Here is a 17449-nt window from a genome sequence, read left to right on the forward strand (position 1 = left end):
ATTACCTAGAAGAATCAATTTCACAAGGCAACAACCAGCTACTTGTGAAGTGAGAGTCGTCTGAGCCATACACACCTGATAGGAAACAGGTGAAATTTTCAAATGCTTCTCCTTTGCAAACTGAAGACTTATAAAACTCTCGGTACTGCCCGTATCTATAAGGGCCTTCACTTCCAACCCATTAACTTGGGCCGTAACTATAGCTTTGTTTAGGCCATGAGCAAATGCAGCAGAAATTGATGCAATAAACGCCCTATCTAAAGGCTGAATAGTCACAGAGGAGGTAATTGAACCTGATGATTTACACACACGTGCGTAATGACCTCTCTTGCCGCATTTACTACACACAGCCTCCCGAGCAGGACACTTCAGACGAGGGTGCCGGACGTTCCCACAAAAATAACACTTCTGAATCCTAGAGGCAACAGCCGCTGAAGTAGAAACTGTTTCAGAATCTAGCAAACCACTCCTATTAAGTCCACATAATTCCTTTTCATCCGGAACTGCCGAAACCACAGTCACAGGCCGATTAAAAAGAGCATAAGAATCCGAACTTCTCTGAGCCACATCCAATGTAGAAGCTTGCTCAAAAGCACTCTTAAGATCCAAAGTCTTATTTTCTAACAACCGCTGACGAATTGATCTGGAAAGTAATCCATTAATAAAGGCATCGCGTACCGATTCTTCCTTATATTCTTCAGCCGTCACGGCCTTATAATTACAGTTAACACTAAGGCACCGAAGTGCTTGTAAATAAGTATCCAAAGATTCTCCCACCTGCTGCCTATGGGCAGATAGAAGGTGACGTGCAAATACCTCATTCTATGGTTTAACAAAAATCTTTTCCAATGTAGAAATAGCCACATCGTAAGTTTTACAGTCCAAAATATACTTATACACATCCGGAGCAATGTAGTTGATCAGCATATTCAGCTTATTTAGAGACTCTTGATCCAACACGCCCAAAAAGTTTTTAAATGTACAATACCAGTGTTTCCATTTATCATCCACTCCTGCAGAATTAGGGTCAGCATTGAATCGTTCTGGTTGAAGATATCACTCCATTCTGACATAAAGTTAATAAATTGAAATAAAGAATAGATTTGCCTTTCTAATCTAGGCTTTATTAACTTAAAAATCCTGTAGCACATCTTCAACACCCAGTCCCAACTAAAGGCTGGAAAGAACTGAATTTAAGATGGCCACCACAAATCACATGACATCAACTACCAATGAGATTACAGCATATATCCCAAGGCAGGAAACAAACAACCAATCACAATACTTCTTACTAAACAAAAAGAATAATCACCAGATTGGCCGACTCCTGTTCCCATGTTCCGAAGAGACCAGCAGTTGAGGGCAGTAGAATCGGTTGCTAAGGGCCAGGGGACTGGTTGCTAAGGGTCGAGGTAGCGGTTGCTAAGGGCCAGGGAATTGGTTGCTAAGGGTCGAGGTAGCGGTTGCTAAGGGCCAGGGGACTGGTGGCTAAGGGTCGAGGTAACAGTTGCTAAAGGCCGAGGGGCTCCTCGCCGCGATGCACCTCCAATCGGCAGCCCGGGAAATGGCGACGGTTCGGGCGGAGCAGAAGCCGGTCCGTCATCACCCGGCCTGGGGGAGCCTGGAAACAGAGCAGGAGCCACACGCGGGCCAGACCCAGGCAGGGGTGAGCCTGGAAACAGAGCGGGAGCAGCACGCGGGCCGTGAACCAATCAAACAGCGCGTGTGGAGCCCGAGCGCGCACCACTTTGTGACGTAATCAGCACGCTGTACATGTTTGCGTCACCGGCAGTGCCGCGAGGAGGCGGGGCGGCAGCGGCGCGAGCACTCACCGCCTGCTGACCTCTCACCTCACCAGGGCGGCCAATCAACGGCCAGGAGCCGCTGGGAGCACGGGAGAAAAGACAATGGAGGAAGCCCCGCCCAACACCAACAACAACAACAAAAACTTACTTGCATCGAGGCAGCGCCTTTACCGCAGCGAAACAGCCCAGGTGGCGGAATCAGACACAGCAGTTCATGCATATCTCCTGCATTGTTTGCAATGCATTATCTCCAACTCCGACTTTTTAAAAATTTTGCATTATTATCAAATTCAGAAAGATTTAACCTCTTTCGGATCTTGCAAAAGGAGCTAACTCTCCTTTCCCCTCGCCCACCGGACAAATGTTATTGACTCCTAACTGTCCTCTCAAATGGCCAAGCAAGCAACTCAGTTGTATCAAACCACCCGGGAAAACAATAAGAATAAAACCAGACGGCTCACCCGGCATCAATTTCGGAACCTGCTACAGACACAACAACACCACACCCAGCTCAGTCCACCCAGCAGAGTCCTCCTTACCAACATCTGGGAACTTGTGCCAAAATTGGGCGAGCAACAGCCTGATATAGTCATATTCACAGAATCATACCTTTCAGCCAATGTCCCAAAATCCTCCATCACCATCCCTGGGTATTTCCTGTCCCACTGGCAGGACAGACCCACCAGGGGTGGCAGCACAGTGGTAGACAGTCGGGAAGGAGTGGCCCTGGAAGTCCTCAACATTGACTCTGAACCCCATAAATTCTCATGTCTCGGGGCGGCTGCAGAGGATTCTGGAGGGGGAGGGTGAGCAGCCAGTTGTCATGGTGCATATAGGTACCAACGATATAGGTAAAAACTGGGATGAGGTCCTAAAAGCTGAATATAGGGAGTTAGGAGGTATATCAAAAATTAGGACCTCAAAGGTAGTAATCTCAGGATTGCGACAAGTGCCACGTACTAGTCAGAGTAGAAATAGAAGGATATTTCAGATGAATACTGTAGTGTCCGTGTGTAGATAAAGACACTGAAGACAGGAGTTGGTTCATAGGTATTTACTAAGCAAGTCTGGGGGGGGTTCTAAAGGATATACACAATACACAGGCTTATATAGCCCAAGTGGCAATTACCGGCATTACGCACACCTGGGGCTCTTAAAGGCACATACACCACAATTGCTTTTAAAGGCACATACACCACAATTCTTCCCCTTCCAGCTAACTAGTACATCATATTTTAAGTATTACATGTTATATGCAAAATAATATACATTGCTGTATTAATTAATTATAAGTTAGTCTCTCAGGAGGCTTCCTGACTCGGTCCGGATAACGCCTCGGGGGTGTAGTAGTTTCTGGTGGTGTAGTAGGTTCTTCTGGTAAGGCTGATTCGGCTTGAAGGCCAGTGTCGGGTTCATCGGGTTCCAGTATCACCGGATCGGAGGTAGATATGGGTATCTCTACTTCATCGTTAGATGTATAGCGTGGTGGTGTAGGTTGTCCCTTTTCGGATGACTTGATGATTTGGTCAGCATGGCACCTTATTATGCTTTCTCCGATGTCCACGGTATACATCAGTGGTCCTAGTCGTGTGCAGATAGTTCCAGGCTGCCATTTCTCGGTACGGTAGTCCCGGGCCAAAACCGGTTGGCCTATCTGGAAGGCCCTAGTTGGCCTTTCATTCATGCCCTGAAACTGCCGGTTCTCCACGTCCCTTCGGATGTTGGGCTTGAACAAATCCAGCCGGCATTTTATGTTTCTATTGTAGAACATCATGGCGGGAGTTTGGTTTGTAACCATGTGTGTTGCATTCCTATATGCAAATAAGAAGTTATCCACCTTGTGCTGAAGTTTTATGTTTTCATTACCCATGGCCTTTATGGCCTTCTTAAAGGTCTGGACAAAACTTTCAGCCAATCCATTGGTGGCGGGATGGTATGGGGCGGACGTGTAGTGCTTTACCCCATTGTTCTTTAAGAACTTTCTGAATTCTTCGGACACGAATTGCGGTCCATTATCAGAACATATCTGTTCCGGCAGCCCATTCCTGGCAAACATGGTCCTTAATACTGTGATGGTTTTTTCCGTGGTGGTGGAGGACATCTTTATTACCTCCGGCCACTTGGAGTGTGCATCAACTGCGATTAAGAACATTGAGTCCATAAATGGACCAGCAAAGCCGATGTGCACCCTTTGCCAGGGAGATGAGGGCCACTCCCATGGATGTAGAGGGGCCTGTGGCGGAGCATTTTGGAACTTCTGGCATCCTAGGCAGCTCTTGGTCATGTCTTCAATGTCTCCATCGATACCTGGCCACCATACAAACGCCCTAGCTAGGTTCTTCATTTTCACTCCACCCAGATGCCCCTCGTGAAGCTCCTTTAGCACTTTATCCTGGAGTTTGGGTGGAATCACCACTCTGGATCCACACATCAAGGTTCCTCGGCACACTGACAGCTGTTCTCTTCTTTGCGAGAATGCTGGCAACAGTGGTTCGCCATGTGCTGGCCATCCCTTCATTGTTAAATCGTAGACCCGTGAGAGAGTAGGGTCATTTCTGGTCTCCCTTTCAATGGCAGAATTTGTCACCGGTAGACATTCCACTATGGTAGAGTGGAATATCTCTACTGGGTCTACTGTAGGTGCCTCTTCTATCGTTGGCAATGGCAGGCGCGATAAACCGTCAGCATTCCCATGCTGTTTTGACCCTTTGTATTCAATGTTGTATTGGTGTGCCCCTAGAAAAAGGGACCACCTCTGTAGTCTTTGTGCCGTCATAATGGGGACACCTTTCTTAGGGTTGAATATGGAGATGAGGGGTTGATGGTCAGTCAGCAAGGTAAATTTTTGTCCGTGTAGGTAATGGTTGAATTTCTTCACTCCCCATACCAGGCTGAGTGCTTCCCTGTCTATCTGGGAATAGTTACGCTCAGCTGAGTTCAATGAGCGTGACGCAAAAGCTATCGGCCGTTCCGAGCCATCAGGGAATCTATGGGACAATACCGCTCCTATGCCGTAAGGGGATGCATCGCACGCCAGTCTGATTGGTAGTGATGGGTTGTAATGAGCCAAAACTTTCTCGGATGTGATTAAGTCTTTACATTTATGGAAGGCACGTTTACAGTCTTCATTCCATTTCCAAATCACTCCTGTGTGTAGAAGATCATTAAGAGGGTGTAGAATAGTTGATAAGTTCGGTAAAAATTTATGATAGTAATTTATTAATCCCAGGAATGACCTCAATTGTGAAACATTTTCAGGTGCTGGGGCTTTTATAACTGCTTCAATTTTTTCAGGTGACTTATGCAACCCTTCCTTATTAATTATGTGGCCACAATATGATATCTGATTTTGGAAAAATTCGCACTTGGGGCGATTTGCTCGTAGGCCCCGTTCTTTCAGCCTAGTGAGCACCTGCTCCAAATTGGCAAGGTGCTCGTTGTCGTTTTCTCCTGTTATAAGGATGTCGTCTAGGTAACACTGAGTCCCCGGAATCCCTTGCAGGACTTGCTCCATAGCTCTTTGCCAGATAGCTGGAGCTGATGCTACTCCAAAAACCAGTCGATTGTACTGGTACAGGCCTTTGTGTGTGTTTATTGTGAGATACTTTTTAGAGGTCTCCTCAACCTCCATCTGTAGATATGCCTGTGCCAAGTCAATTTTTGTGAAACGTTTTCCTCCGGATAGTGAGGCGAAAATATCTTCTATCCTCGGAAGAGGATACTGTACCGTGTGAAGGATCGGGTTTACAGTCACCTTAAAGTCCCCACAGATGCGAATTTTTCTCTGTTCCTCAGAGTTATTTTTCATTGCTTTTTTCATGACTGGAACGACGGGTGTTGCCCATTCGCTCCAATCTATTTTGGATAATACGCCTGCCTTTTCCAAATTCTCCAGCTCTGCCTCGACTGCCGGACGTATTGCGTATGGCACCGGTCTTGCCTTAAAAAATTTTGGAATTGCTTCATCTTCCACTTTTATTGAGGCGGTGATGCCTTTCAAGGTTCCTAGTTTCTCTTGAAACACTTCTTTGGCGTTGGCCAAGATGTCTTTTAATCGTTCAGGTATGATGTCATCATTGTTTTTTTCCTTACTGGTCACCGTCAGTGCCTGAATGGAGTGCCAGTCTAAACGTATCTTCCTTATCCATTCACGTCCCAACAACGGTGGACCACCATCTTGTAGAATGTATAAATACAACTTTTGTATTTCTTTGCCGTTGTATACCACAGGCACCTTTATTTTTCCTTTGGGGTATACTTTCTGCCCCGTATATGTTTTTAAGATAATGGATGTGTCTTTTAGAGGTATATGCGAAAATAGCCTCTCGTAATCTCATCGATTTATTACGGTTAGAGCTGATCCTGTATCTAGCTCCATTTTAACTGGGGACCCTGCTATTATGAGGGTAACCCAAATGGCCTGGTAATCTTCATTGGCAATTACATTATGTAATTTGAGAGAGCTTAGTCTCTTGTTCCCGGAGTCGCTATCGCTCTTCTGGTCTTTGGAGCTACTGTCCGTCATCATTTGTACCTTTCTGTGCTTTTCCTTATTGATTCTTTTCCCGTTAGTGGATTTTTTATTTTCAGATCGGCATACACGTGGAATGTGTCCCATCTTTCCGCATCGCCTGCATGATTTTTCTTTGAACCAGCAATCCCTCTGGTCATGGTTGGATCTGCCGCAGCGATAACATCTCTCGAAACCCCGTGTCATTTCATGGGTGCCGAAGTCCTGTGGCCTTTGCTGTCTCTTTGCCGCTCCTATTGCACTGAAAGCCTTGTCCAGTGTTAAATCTTTTCCAGAAGATACATTTTTTTGTGTTTCTACACTTAGGGGATCGCAGATGAATTTGTCTTGCAGAGAATCTGCCAGTCCTGCCTCGAATTGGCAGTGTAGGGTGTCAACAATCTCCTCAAAATTCTTGTCCATCGGTTCGGCTGGAGTGATTAAGTTGCGTAACAGCTTGTATGTTTCTGCGCCCATTAGATCCAGAAGCACTGAAGCTTTTTTTTCATCTTCTATTCCATTTGCGGTGCAAAACACCTCCACTCTTTCTACATATGTGGTCCAATCCTCTATCTTGTTATCAAAAACATCAATATTGCCAAAGTTAGGTTCTGTTTCATTATCAAAAGCATCAATATTGCCAGACTTAGGCATTTCAAAAAAAATATGGCGCTTCCCGCGCTTTTTTTTTCTCTCTGTAGCAACGATATGGCACTTCCTGTGCTTTCCCGCCGCTGCTACCGATAACAACGCTGTTTTACTGTGGTTTCCGTTTATTCACTGTTGGAGACTCGTTCCTGACGGAGGTCTAAACGCTGACCTGCTTGCCGCGCCGGCCGTCTCCCGAGTGCACCCTCCCAGTCCGTTATTGCTTGCCTCCGATTTCGCTGCCTGTCTCAGCTGTAGAGCCCGCCGTTGGAGCCCCAGCCTGACGCCCAGGAAGGATTAGTGCAGTACCTGCCACCAGCTTGGCCAGCTGGTGAAACCACAGTTTCTATTACTTCCTTGAGTCTTCTGGACGCTGGAGGAATCGATGTCCTTGAGGTGCTGCCGAATTGCAGGTAAGTCTGTATCCCATCCTCGTCACCACTGTAGTGTCCGTGTGTAGATAAAGACACTGAAGACAGGAGTTGGTTCATAGGTATTTACTAAGCAAGTCTGGGGGGGGGGGGTTCTAAAGGATATACACAATACACAGGCTTATATAGCCCAAGTGGCAATTACCGGCATTACGCACACCTGGGGCTCTTAAAGGCACATACACCACAATTGCTTTTAAAGGCACATACACCACAAATACGTGGCTAGAGGAATGGTGCAAGGGGGAGGGATTCAAATTCCTGGGACATTGGAACCAGTTCTGGGGGAGGTGGGAGCAGTACAAACTGGACGGCTTGCACCTGGGCAGGACCGGGACCGATGTACTAGGGGGAGTGTTAGCTAGTGCTGTTGGGGAGGGTTTAAACTAAAATGGCAGGGGGTTGGGAACCTGTGCAGGGAGACAGAGGAGTGGGAAACTAGGATAGAAGCAAAAGACAGGAAGGAGAAAACCAAAAGTGGCAGGCAGAGAAGTCAAGGGTTTAAATCAAACATGGCCACAGTAAATAATAGTTCTAAAAGGTCTAAGAGTGTTAAGAAAACAAGCCTGAATGCGTTGTGTCTTAATGCGAGGAGCATTTGTAATAAGGTGGATGAATTAGCTGCACAAATAGATGTAAATGGATATGATATGATTGGGATTACGGAAACATGGCTCCAGGGTGACCAAGGCTGGGAACTCAACATCCAGGGGTATTCAATATTCAGGAAAGACAGGCAAAAAGGAAAAGGAGGTGGGGTAGCATTGCTGGTTAAAGAGGGGATTAACACAATAGTAAGGAAGAATATTAGCTCTGATGATGTGGAATCTGTATGGGTAGAACTGAGAAATACCAAGGGGCAGAAAACATTCGTGGGAGTTGTATACAGGCCCCCAAACAGTAATGCTGAGGTTGGGGATGGCATCAAACAGGAAATTAGAGACGCGTGCAATAAGGGCACAGCAGTTATCATGAGTGACTTTAATCTTAACCAAATTAGTAACAATACTGTGGAGGAGGAATTCCTGGATTGTATATGGGATGGTTTCCTGGACCAATATGTCGAGGAACCAACTAGAGATCAGGCCATCTTAGACTGGGGATTATGTAATGAGAAAGGATTAATTAGCAATCTTGTTGTGCGAGGCCCCTTGAGGCGGAGCGATCATAATATGATCGAATTCTTCATTAAGATGGAGTGTGAAGTATTTGACTCAGAGACTAGGGTCCTGAATTTAAATAAAGAAAACTATGATAGTATGAGGTGCGAGTTGGGTAGGATGGATAGGGGAATGTTACTTAAAGGGTTGACGGTGGATAGGCAATGGCAAACATTTAAAGATCGCGTGGATGAACTACAGAATTTGTTCATCCCTGTTTGGCATACAAATAAAACAAAAAAGGTGACTCAACCGTGGCTAACAAGGGAAATTAGGGATAGCATAAGATGCAAGGAGAGCACATATAAATTGGCCAGAAAAAGCAGCAAACCTGAGGATTGGGAGCAGTTTAGGATTCAGCAAAGGAGGACAAAGGGATTAATTAAGAGGGGGAAAATAGAGTATGAGAGTAAGCTTGCATGGAACATAAAAACTGACAGTAAAAGCTTCTATAGATATGTGAAGAGAAAAAGATTGGTGAAGTCAAGCGTAGGTCCATTGCAGTCAGAACCAGGAAAATTTATAATGGGGAACAAAGACATGGCAGACCAATTAAATACATACTTTGGTTCTGTCTTCACAAAGAAGGACACAAATAAACTCCCAGAGATGTCGGGGAACATAGGGTCTAATGAGAGGGAGGAACTGAATGAAATCAATATTTGTAGGGAAATGGTGTTAAGGAAATTGATCGGATTGAAGGCTGATAAATCCCCAGGGCCTGATAATATACATCCTAGGGTACTTAAGGAAGTGGCCCTAGAAATAGTAGATGCATTGCTGGTCATCTTCCAAAATTCTATAGATTCTGGAACAGTTCCCATGGATTGGAGGGCAGCTAATGTTACCCCACTATTCAAAAAAGGTGGTAGAGAAAACGGGGAATGATAGACCGGTAAGCCTGACATCGGTAGTGGGGAAAATGCTAGCGTCCATTATAAGAGATGTAATAGCAGAGCACTTGGAAAACAGTGACAGGATCTGACAAAGTCAACATGGATTTACAAAAGGTAAATCGTGCTTGACTAATCTACTGGAATTTTTTGAGGATGTAACTGGTAAAATAGATAAGGGAGAACCAGTGGATGTGGTGTATTTGGACTTTCAGGAGGCTTTCGATAAGGTCCCGCATAAGAGATTAGCGTGCAAAGTTAAAGCACATGGGATTGGGGGCAAGGTATTGACTTTGATAGAGAACTGGCTGGCAGACAGGAAGCAACCAGTTGGAATAAACGGTTCTTTTTCCGAGTGGCAGGCAGTGACTAGTGGGGTACCGCAGGAATCGGTGCTAGGACCCCAGCTATTCACTATATATATTAATGATCTAGACGAGGGAACTAGATGTAATATCTCCAAGTTTGCAGACGACACAAAGCTGGGTGGGCGTGTGTGCTGTGAGGAGGATGCCGAGAAACTCCAGTATGATTTGGACAGGTTGGGTGATTGGGCAGATGTATGGCAGATGCAGTATAATGTGGATAAAAGCGAGGTTATCCACTTTGGTGGCAAAAACAGGAAGGCCGATTATCTGAATGGCAATAGATTGGGAGAAAGGGAAGTGCAACGAGACCTGGGTGTCCTTGTGCACCAGTCGCTGAAGGTAAGCATGCAGGTGCAGCAGGCGGTTAAGAAGGCAAATGGTATGTTGGCCTTCGTAGCGAGAGGCTTCGAGTACAGGAACAAGGATGCCTTGCTGCAGTTGTACAGGGCTTTGGTGAGACCACACCTTGAGTATTGTGTGCAGTTTTGTTTGCCTTATCTGAGGAAGGATGTTCTTGCCATGGAGGGAGTGCAGCAAAGATTCACCAGACTGATACCTGGGATTGCGGGAATGACATATGAGGAGAGATTGGGTCGATTGGGCTTATACTCGCTGGAGTTTAGAAGAATGAGAGGGGAGCTCATTGAAACTTATAAAATTCTGACAGGACTAGACAGACTTGATGCAGGAAGGATGTTCCAGATGGCGGGGGAGTCCAGAACCAGGGGGCACAGTCTAAGGATAAGAGGTAAGCCATTTAGGACAGAGATGAGGAATTTCTTCATCCAGAGAATGGTGACTCTGTGGAATTCTCTACCACAGAAGGCAGTTGAGGCCAATTCATTAAATATATTCAAGAAAGAGTTGGATATATTTCTTAAGGATAAAGAGATCAAGGGACATGGGGAGAAGGCAGGGACAGGCTACTGAGTTTGGATGATCAGCCATGATCTCACTGAACGGCGGAGCAGGCTCGAGGGGCCGAATGGCCTACTCCTGCTCCTATCTTCTATGTTTCTATGTTTCATGGCTTCAGGTGAATTGGGAGTGCAACAGCCTGATATAGTCATATTCACAGAATCATACCTTTCAGCCAATGTCCCAAATTCTTCCATCAACATCCCTGGGTATGTCCTGTCCCACCGGCAGAACAGACCCACCAGGGGTGGCGGTACAGTGGTATACACTCGGGAAGCAGTGGCCCTGGGAGTCCTCAACATTGACTCCGGACCCCATAAATTCTCATGGCTTCAGCTCAAGCATGGGCAAGGAAACCTCCTGCTGTTACCACCTACCATCCACCCTCAGCTGAGGAATCAGTACTCTTCCATGTTGAACACCACTTGGAAGAAGCACTGAGAGTAGCAAGGGCCCAGAAAGTACTCTGGGTGGGGGATTTCTCTGTCCATTATCAAGTGTGGCTTGGTAGCACTACTACTGACCGAGCTGGCCGAGTCCTGAAGGATATAGCTGCCAGTCTGGGCCTGTCACAGGTGGTGAGAGAACCTACCAAGGAAAAAACCTACTTGACCTCATCCTCACAATCTACCTGTTGCATTTGCATCTGTCCATGACAGTATTGGTAGCAGTAACCACCGCACATTCCTTTTGGAGACGAACTCCCGTCTTCACACTGATGACATCCTCCATCGTGTTGTGTGGCACTACCACCATGCTAAATGGGATAGATTCAGAACAGGTCTAACCGGTGAAAACTGGGCTTCCATGAGGTACTTTGGGCCATCAGCAGCAGCAGAATTGTACTCCACCACAATCTGTAACCTCATGGCCTGGCATATCTCTTATCATCAAGCCAGGGGACCAACGTGGTTCAATGTGGAGTGTAGAAGAGCATGCTGGGAGCAGCACTTGGCCTACCTAAAAATGAGGTGCCAACCTGGTGAAGCTACAACACAGGACTACATACATGCTAAACAGCGGAAGCAGCATGCTATAGATAGAGCTAAGTGATCTCACAACTAACGGATCAGATCAAAGATCTGCAGTTCTGCCATATACAGTAGTGAATGGTGGTGGACAATTAAACATCTAAAGGGAGGAGGAGGCTCCATGAGCATCCGCATCCTCAATGATGACAGAGCCCAGCACGTGAGTGCAAAAATGAGGCTGAAGCATTTGCAACCATCTTCAGCCAGGCATGCCTAGTGGATGCTCCATCTCGGCCTCCTGCTGAGGTCCCCACCATCAAAGAAGCCAGTCTTCAGCCAATTCAATTCACTTCACGTGATATCAAGAAACGGCTGAGCACATTGGATACAACGAAGGCTATGGACCCCGACAACATCCTGGCTGTAGTGCTGAAGACTTGTGCTCCAGAACTAGCCATGCTGTTCCAGTGGAGCTACAACATTGGCAACAACTTGACAAAGTGGAACATGCCGAGGTACGTTCTGTCCACAAAGAGCAGGACAAATCCAATCCAGCCAATTACCACCCCATCAGCCTACTCTCAATCATCAGCAAAGTGATGGAAGGTGTCGGCGACAGTGGTATTAAGTGGCTCAACAATAACCAGCTCACCAATGGTCAGTTTGGGTTCCACCAGGATCACTCAGCTCCAGTCCTCATTACAGCCTTGGCCCAAACATGGACAAAGGAGCTGAATTTCAGAGGTGAAGTGCAAGTGACTGCCCTTGACATCAAGGCAGCATTTGACTGAGTGTGGCACCAAGGAACCCTAGTAAAACTGAAGTCAATGGGAATCAGGGGAAAACTCCTGGCTGGAGTCATACCTAGCACAAAGTAAGATGACTGTGGTGGTTGGATGTTAATCATCAGTGCCCGAGGACATCGCTGCAGGAGTTCCTCAGGGCAGTGTCCTCGGCCCAACCATCTTCAGCTGCTTCATCAATGACCTTCCTTCCATCATAAGGTCAGAGGTGAGGTTGTTCACTGATGACTGCAGAGTGTTCGGTGCCATTCGCAACTCCTCAGATAATGAAGCAGTCTGTGCCCACATGCAGCAAGACCTGGACAACCTTCAGGCTTGGGCTGATAAGTGGTAAGTAGCATTCGCACCACACAAGTGCCAGGCAATGACCATCTCCAACAAGAGAAAGTCTAACCACCTCCCCTTGACATTCAACGGTATTACCATTGCTGAAACCCCCACCATCAATATCCTGGGGGTTACCGTTGACCAGAAACTAAACTAGAGCAACCACATAAATACTGTGGCTACAAGAGCAGGTCAGAGGCTGGGAATTCTGTGGTGAGTGACTGACCTCCTACCCGATGTTCCCCCTAATTTCTTTTGGGGCTGCACGGCCCCTTTAATGGGCTGCATGGCCCATTCAAACCTCGACGTATGCGTGATTCTTTACATTGGAAAGCTGGCTCCCTGGCTACATGGGATGACGAGACAGCTGTGCGGCCGTGCAGCTGAAAGGTAGCATTGCTCCTGACTGCCCAAAGCCTTTCCACCATCTGCAAGGCACATGTCAGGAGTGTGATAGAAACATAGAACATAGAAAAATAGGAGTAGGCCATTCGGCCCTTTGAGCCTGCTCCGCCATTCAATATGATCATGGCTGATCCTCTATATCAATACCAAATTCCCGCTCTCTCCCCATACCCCTTGATGCTTTTCGTGTCTAGAAATCCATCTATCTCCTTCTTAAATATATTCAGTGACTTGGCCTCCACAGCCTTCTGTGGTAGAGAATTCCACAGGTTCGCCACCCGCTGAGTGAAGAAATGTCTCCTCATCTCAGTCCTAAATGGAATAATCTCTACTTGCCTGGATGAGTGAAGCTCCAACAACACTCAAGATTCTTGACACCATCCTGGACAAAGCAACCCGCTTGATTGACACCCCATCCACCACCTTACACATTCTCTTCCTCCACCGCTGGCGTACCGTGGCTGCAGTGTGTACCATCTACAAGATGCACTGCAGCATCTCACCAAGGCTTCTTTGGCAGCACCTTCCAAACCCGCAACCTTTACTACCTAGAAGGACAAGGACAGCAAGGGCATGGGAACACCATCACCTCCAAGTTCCCCTCAAGTCACACACCATCCTGACTTGGAAGTATATCGCCGATCATCGTTGCTGGGTCAAAATCCTGGAACTCCCTCCCTAACAGCACTGCGGGAGTACATTCAGAGAAATCCAGCATTGGCACTGGATACAAAATTGGTCAACAATATAGGAAACAGGGAGCACTTGAAGGAGAGTAAAGAAAGAACTTGCATTTTTATAGCACCTTTTACAACCTCAGGACATCTCATATATAAGAACATAAGAAGTAGGAGCAGGAGTGGGCCATTTGTCCCCTCGAGCTTTCGCTGCCATTCAATAAGATCATGGCTGATCTGATCTTGGCCTCAACTCCACTTTCCTGCGCCCCCCACCGCCCTAATAACCCTTGACTCCCCTATAGTTCAAAAATCTGTCTATCTCCACCTTAAATATACTCGGTGACCCAACCTCCACAGTTCTCTGGGGCAGAGAGCTCCAAAGATTCACAACCTTCTGAGAGAAAAAAAATCCTCCTCATCTCCGTTTCAAATGGGTGATCCCTTATTCTGAGACTGTGCCCCCTAGTTCTCGATTCCCCCACGAGGGGAAACATCCTCTCAGCTTCTACCCTGTCAAACCCCCTCAGAATCTTATACGTTTCAATAAGATCACCTCCCATTCTTCTAAACTCCAATGAGTACAGGCCCAACCTGCTCAACCTTTCTTCATGCGTCAACCCCTTCATCTCAGGAATCAACCAAGTGAACCTTCTCTGAACTGCCTCCAATGCAAGTATATCCCTCCTTAAATAAAAAGAGACCAAAACTGCACGCAGTACTCCAGATGTGGTCTCACCAACGCCCTGTACAGTTGCAGCAAGACTTCCCTACTTTTATGCCCCATCCCCCTTGCAATAAAGGTCAACACTCCACTTGCCTTCCTAATTACTTGCTGTACCTGCATGCTAACTTTTTGTGTTTAATGCACAAGGACCCCCAGATCCCTCTGTCCTGTAGCATTCTGTAGTCTCTCTACATTTAAATAATAATTTGCTTCCCAACCTCTTGGAATATAGTCCCTGTTGCAATGTAGGGAAGCACGACAATTTGGACGCAGTGCGGTCCCACCAACAAGAATGGAAGTGCTGAGGTGGTGAGAAGCGTTCTATAAATGGTCATTCTTTCCCCACCTTCTGGTGCTACTTCAGCAGTGACACTGAAGTGGAAGCTGATTCTAACCCTGCCCTCTGGACCCTCCTTCACCTCACAGAAACACCACGGACTTTGGCACCGTCCAATGTGCTGCTCAGGCCCAAGAATCACTTTCATTTCTGAGCAAACACTGCCCGTTTATTACAGTCTCTGAGTGAGGCAAGGCCGAAGTGAACTCTGTGGGGTCGATATTAGTTCAGGTGCGGGGAATTGGCGGGTTCCCCGAATTTAGTGATTCCGACACGATTGTAAATGGGTCTGTGAGATTAATGCAAATTTAACACAATTGGCCAATTGATTTCCAGCTTGTGGGAACCCTTGGCAATTGGGTATTTCCAGTCAGAAAGTCGCAGAATATGACGTCATCATTGCTGCTGCTTTTAAGGTCCACAGCAAGCCTCGCTTCCTCTGCAGGCTTCCAACCTTCAACATTAAGATGGCACAGGAGCCTGCAGGAGGAACGGCCGGCGGGAGGGCCAGATCTGGGCCCAAATTCGATGAGGCTTCACTGCAGGCATTGTTGGATGGTGCTAGGGCCCACAGGGAGGTCCTCTTCCCTTCTTCAGGGAGGAAGAGGCCTCCCAGCCAGAACAAGGCCATGTGACTAGAGGTGGCAGGTCAAGTCAACTCCTTGGGGCTAACACGAAGAACGTGGTTGCAGTGCAGGGAAAGATTCCATGACCTTCTTCGCACTGGAAAAGTAAGTACTGTATGATGTTTCCATCACCCTCAACCTGATCCCCATTGTCTTTCCTCACCAGCACTCAGCTTTAGCAATCTCTTCCTGCACATCCCACTAGACACTCACATCCATGCACCCTTACCCATTCCCTCCCTCTCTATGCTCACATTCACAGAACTATGCCACCATGCAGCCCTCACACTCCCTCTCACTCTGATGCTTTGAACACAACTGACAACACACAGTAAGGGCCCTTGGTCTTGCAACCTCACTCCATCTTTGTCTCCGTCTAAGTATCTATGCTATGCAATCTCTGCACTCACTCCTTCATTCTCACTCAACCTCCATTTGTCTCCCTCATTGCAGGAAAAGAGAGCGCACAACAGGAGAGAGCGAGCCAGGACAGGAGGAGGGCCACCCTCATTAGCCCACCTCACCCCCTGGGAGGAAGGCACCCTGGAGATTGCTGGGGCTGACCGAGATGTGGACATTGGGGAAGGACAGGCAGGAGCATCCACGTAAGCTGGTGACAGAATAGTTTTCCATCTCTCTCATTGGCATTGCATGAGTCGCTGATAATGATTCTGAAGCTACATCATATGGACTTATGATCATCTGCAAAATGCAATGTGCATGGCACCTTGGCATCACATCGCTAACTTTTTCCTTGACTCCCCCACAGGACCATCGAGAGCCCCCATCCCCACTCTGCAGGAGGAAGAGCCTGAGCAGCCGGACTCCTCAGATAAATCTGCAACCTCTGACGGTGCAGCGTCATCAGAAATAAGCGCACCCAGCACCAGCGCAGACACTCACACCTCGGTGGGACCTTCAGGACATAGAGTAGAGTTGTCACCTGGTGTATCACAGCTCACAAGTGAGCATCAGCAGATTGTGGAGACAGGGACAGCAGTGGAGAGTCCTTGTCGGATGGCGCAGAACTCTGCCAGCTCGGCTCAGCTGCATGTCGACCCTCTGCCTCTGGGTCCATCCGTAAGATCAGAGGTGATGGAACTCCAGGCACAGATGCAGGAGTCTCTTGCAGGTTTTGTCTCTAGGGTCGCTGCGAGTGTGGAGCGAATGGAGGAGTCCATTGCGAACATGAGCAGAGCCTTTGTGGAGTCATTGGCGCATGAACGCATCAACACAGAAAGGATGGCTACCTACGTGGAAATGATTGCTGCCTCCATGGTAAGGCTGGCTACAGTAGAGGAGAGGAGGGCTACGGCCATGGAGGAGGTTAGTCGCCAGGGTATGGAAAACATGGTGAGTGTTCAGAATAGAATGACATCTCTTGAGGAGCGATGGGCATCTATTGAACAGAGAAACCAGACCTTCATGTAAGTCCTTCTGAGTAGGACTGCCATTGCAGATACGGGTCCCCATGGCCCCCCTGATGTGCAGCAAGCTGCTCTCAACCCACTTGCAGGCACTGAGGGGGACCTGACCCATGGGAGGAAGGTTGGTGGCAGACCTCAAGGAAGTGGGGGCTCCTCTCCAAGCACTCACACTTCCATGCCACTGCAGAGCCCTCGGTCAGAGCCCCGCCGGAGTCCACACCCAAGTGAGATAGACGTCTCAACCCCTGCACAGCCGCAGGAGCAGCAGACTGCTGGCGAGCCCTCACAGGCTCGCCATCCATGAGGACGCCCGCCAAAGGTGTCGAGACAGGAGCAGCAGGAAAGTGAGCAAGGGGCCTCCACATCTGCTGAAGCCACAGGGTAACCACTACGTAGGAGCACGCGTAAGAGGAAAA

The sequence above is a fragment of the Somniosus microcephalus genome, unplaced genomic scaffold (genome assembly GCF_052327205.1).
Source record: "Somniosus microcephalus isolate GS21.2 unplaced genomic scaffold, FLI_Smic_1.0 unresolved_chr1, whole genome shotgun sequence".
In the NCBI taxonomy this organism is placed as follows: domain Eukaryota; kingdom Metazoa; phylum Chordata; class Chondrichthyes; order Squaliformes; family Somniosidae; genus Somniosus; species Somniosus microcephalus.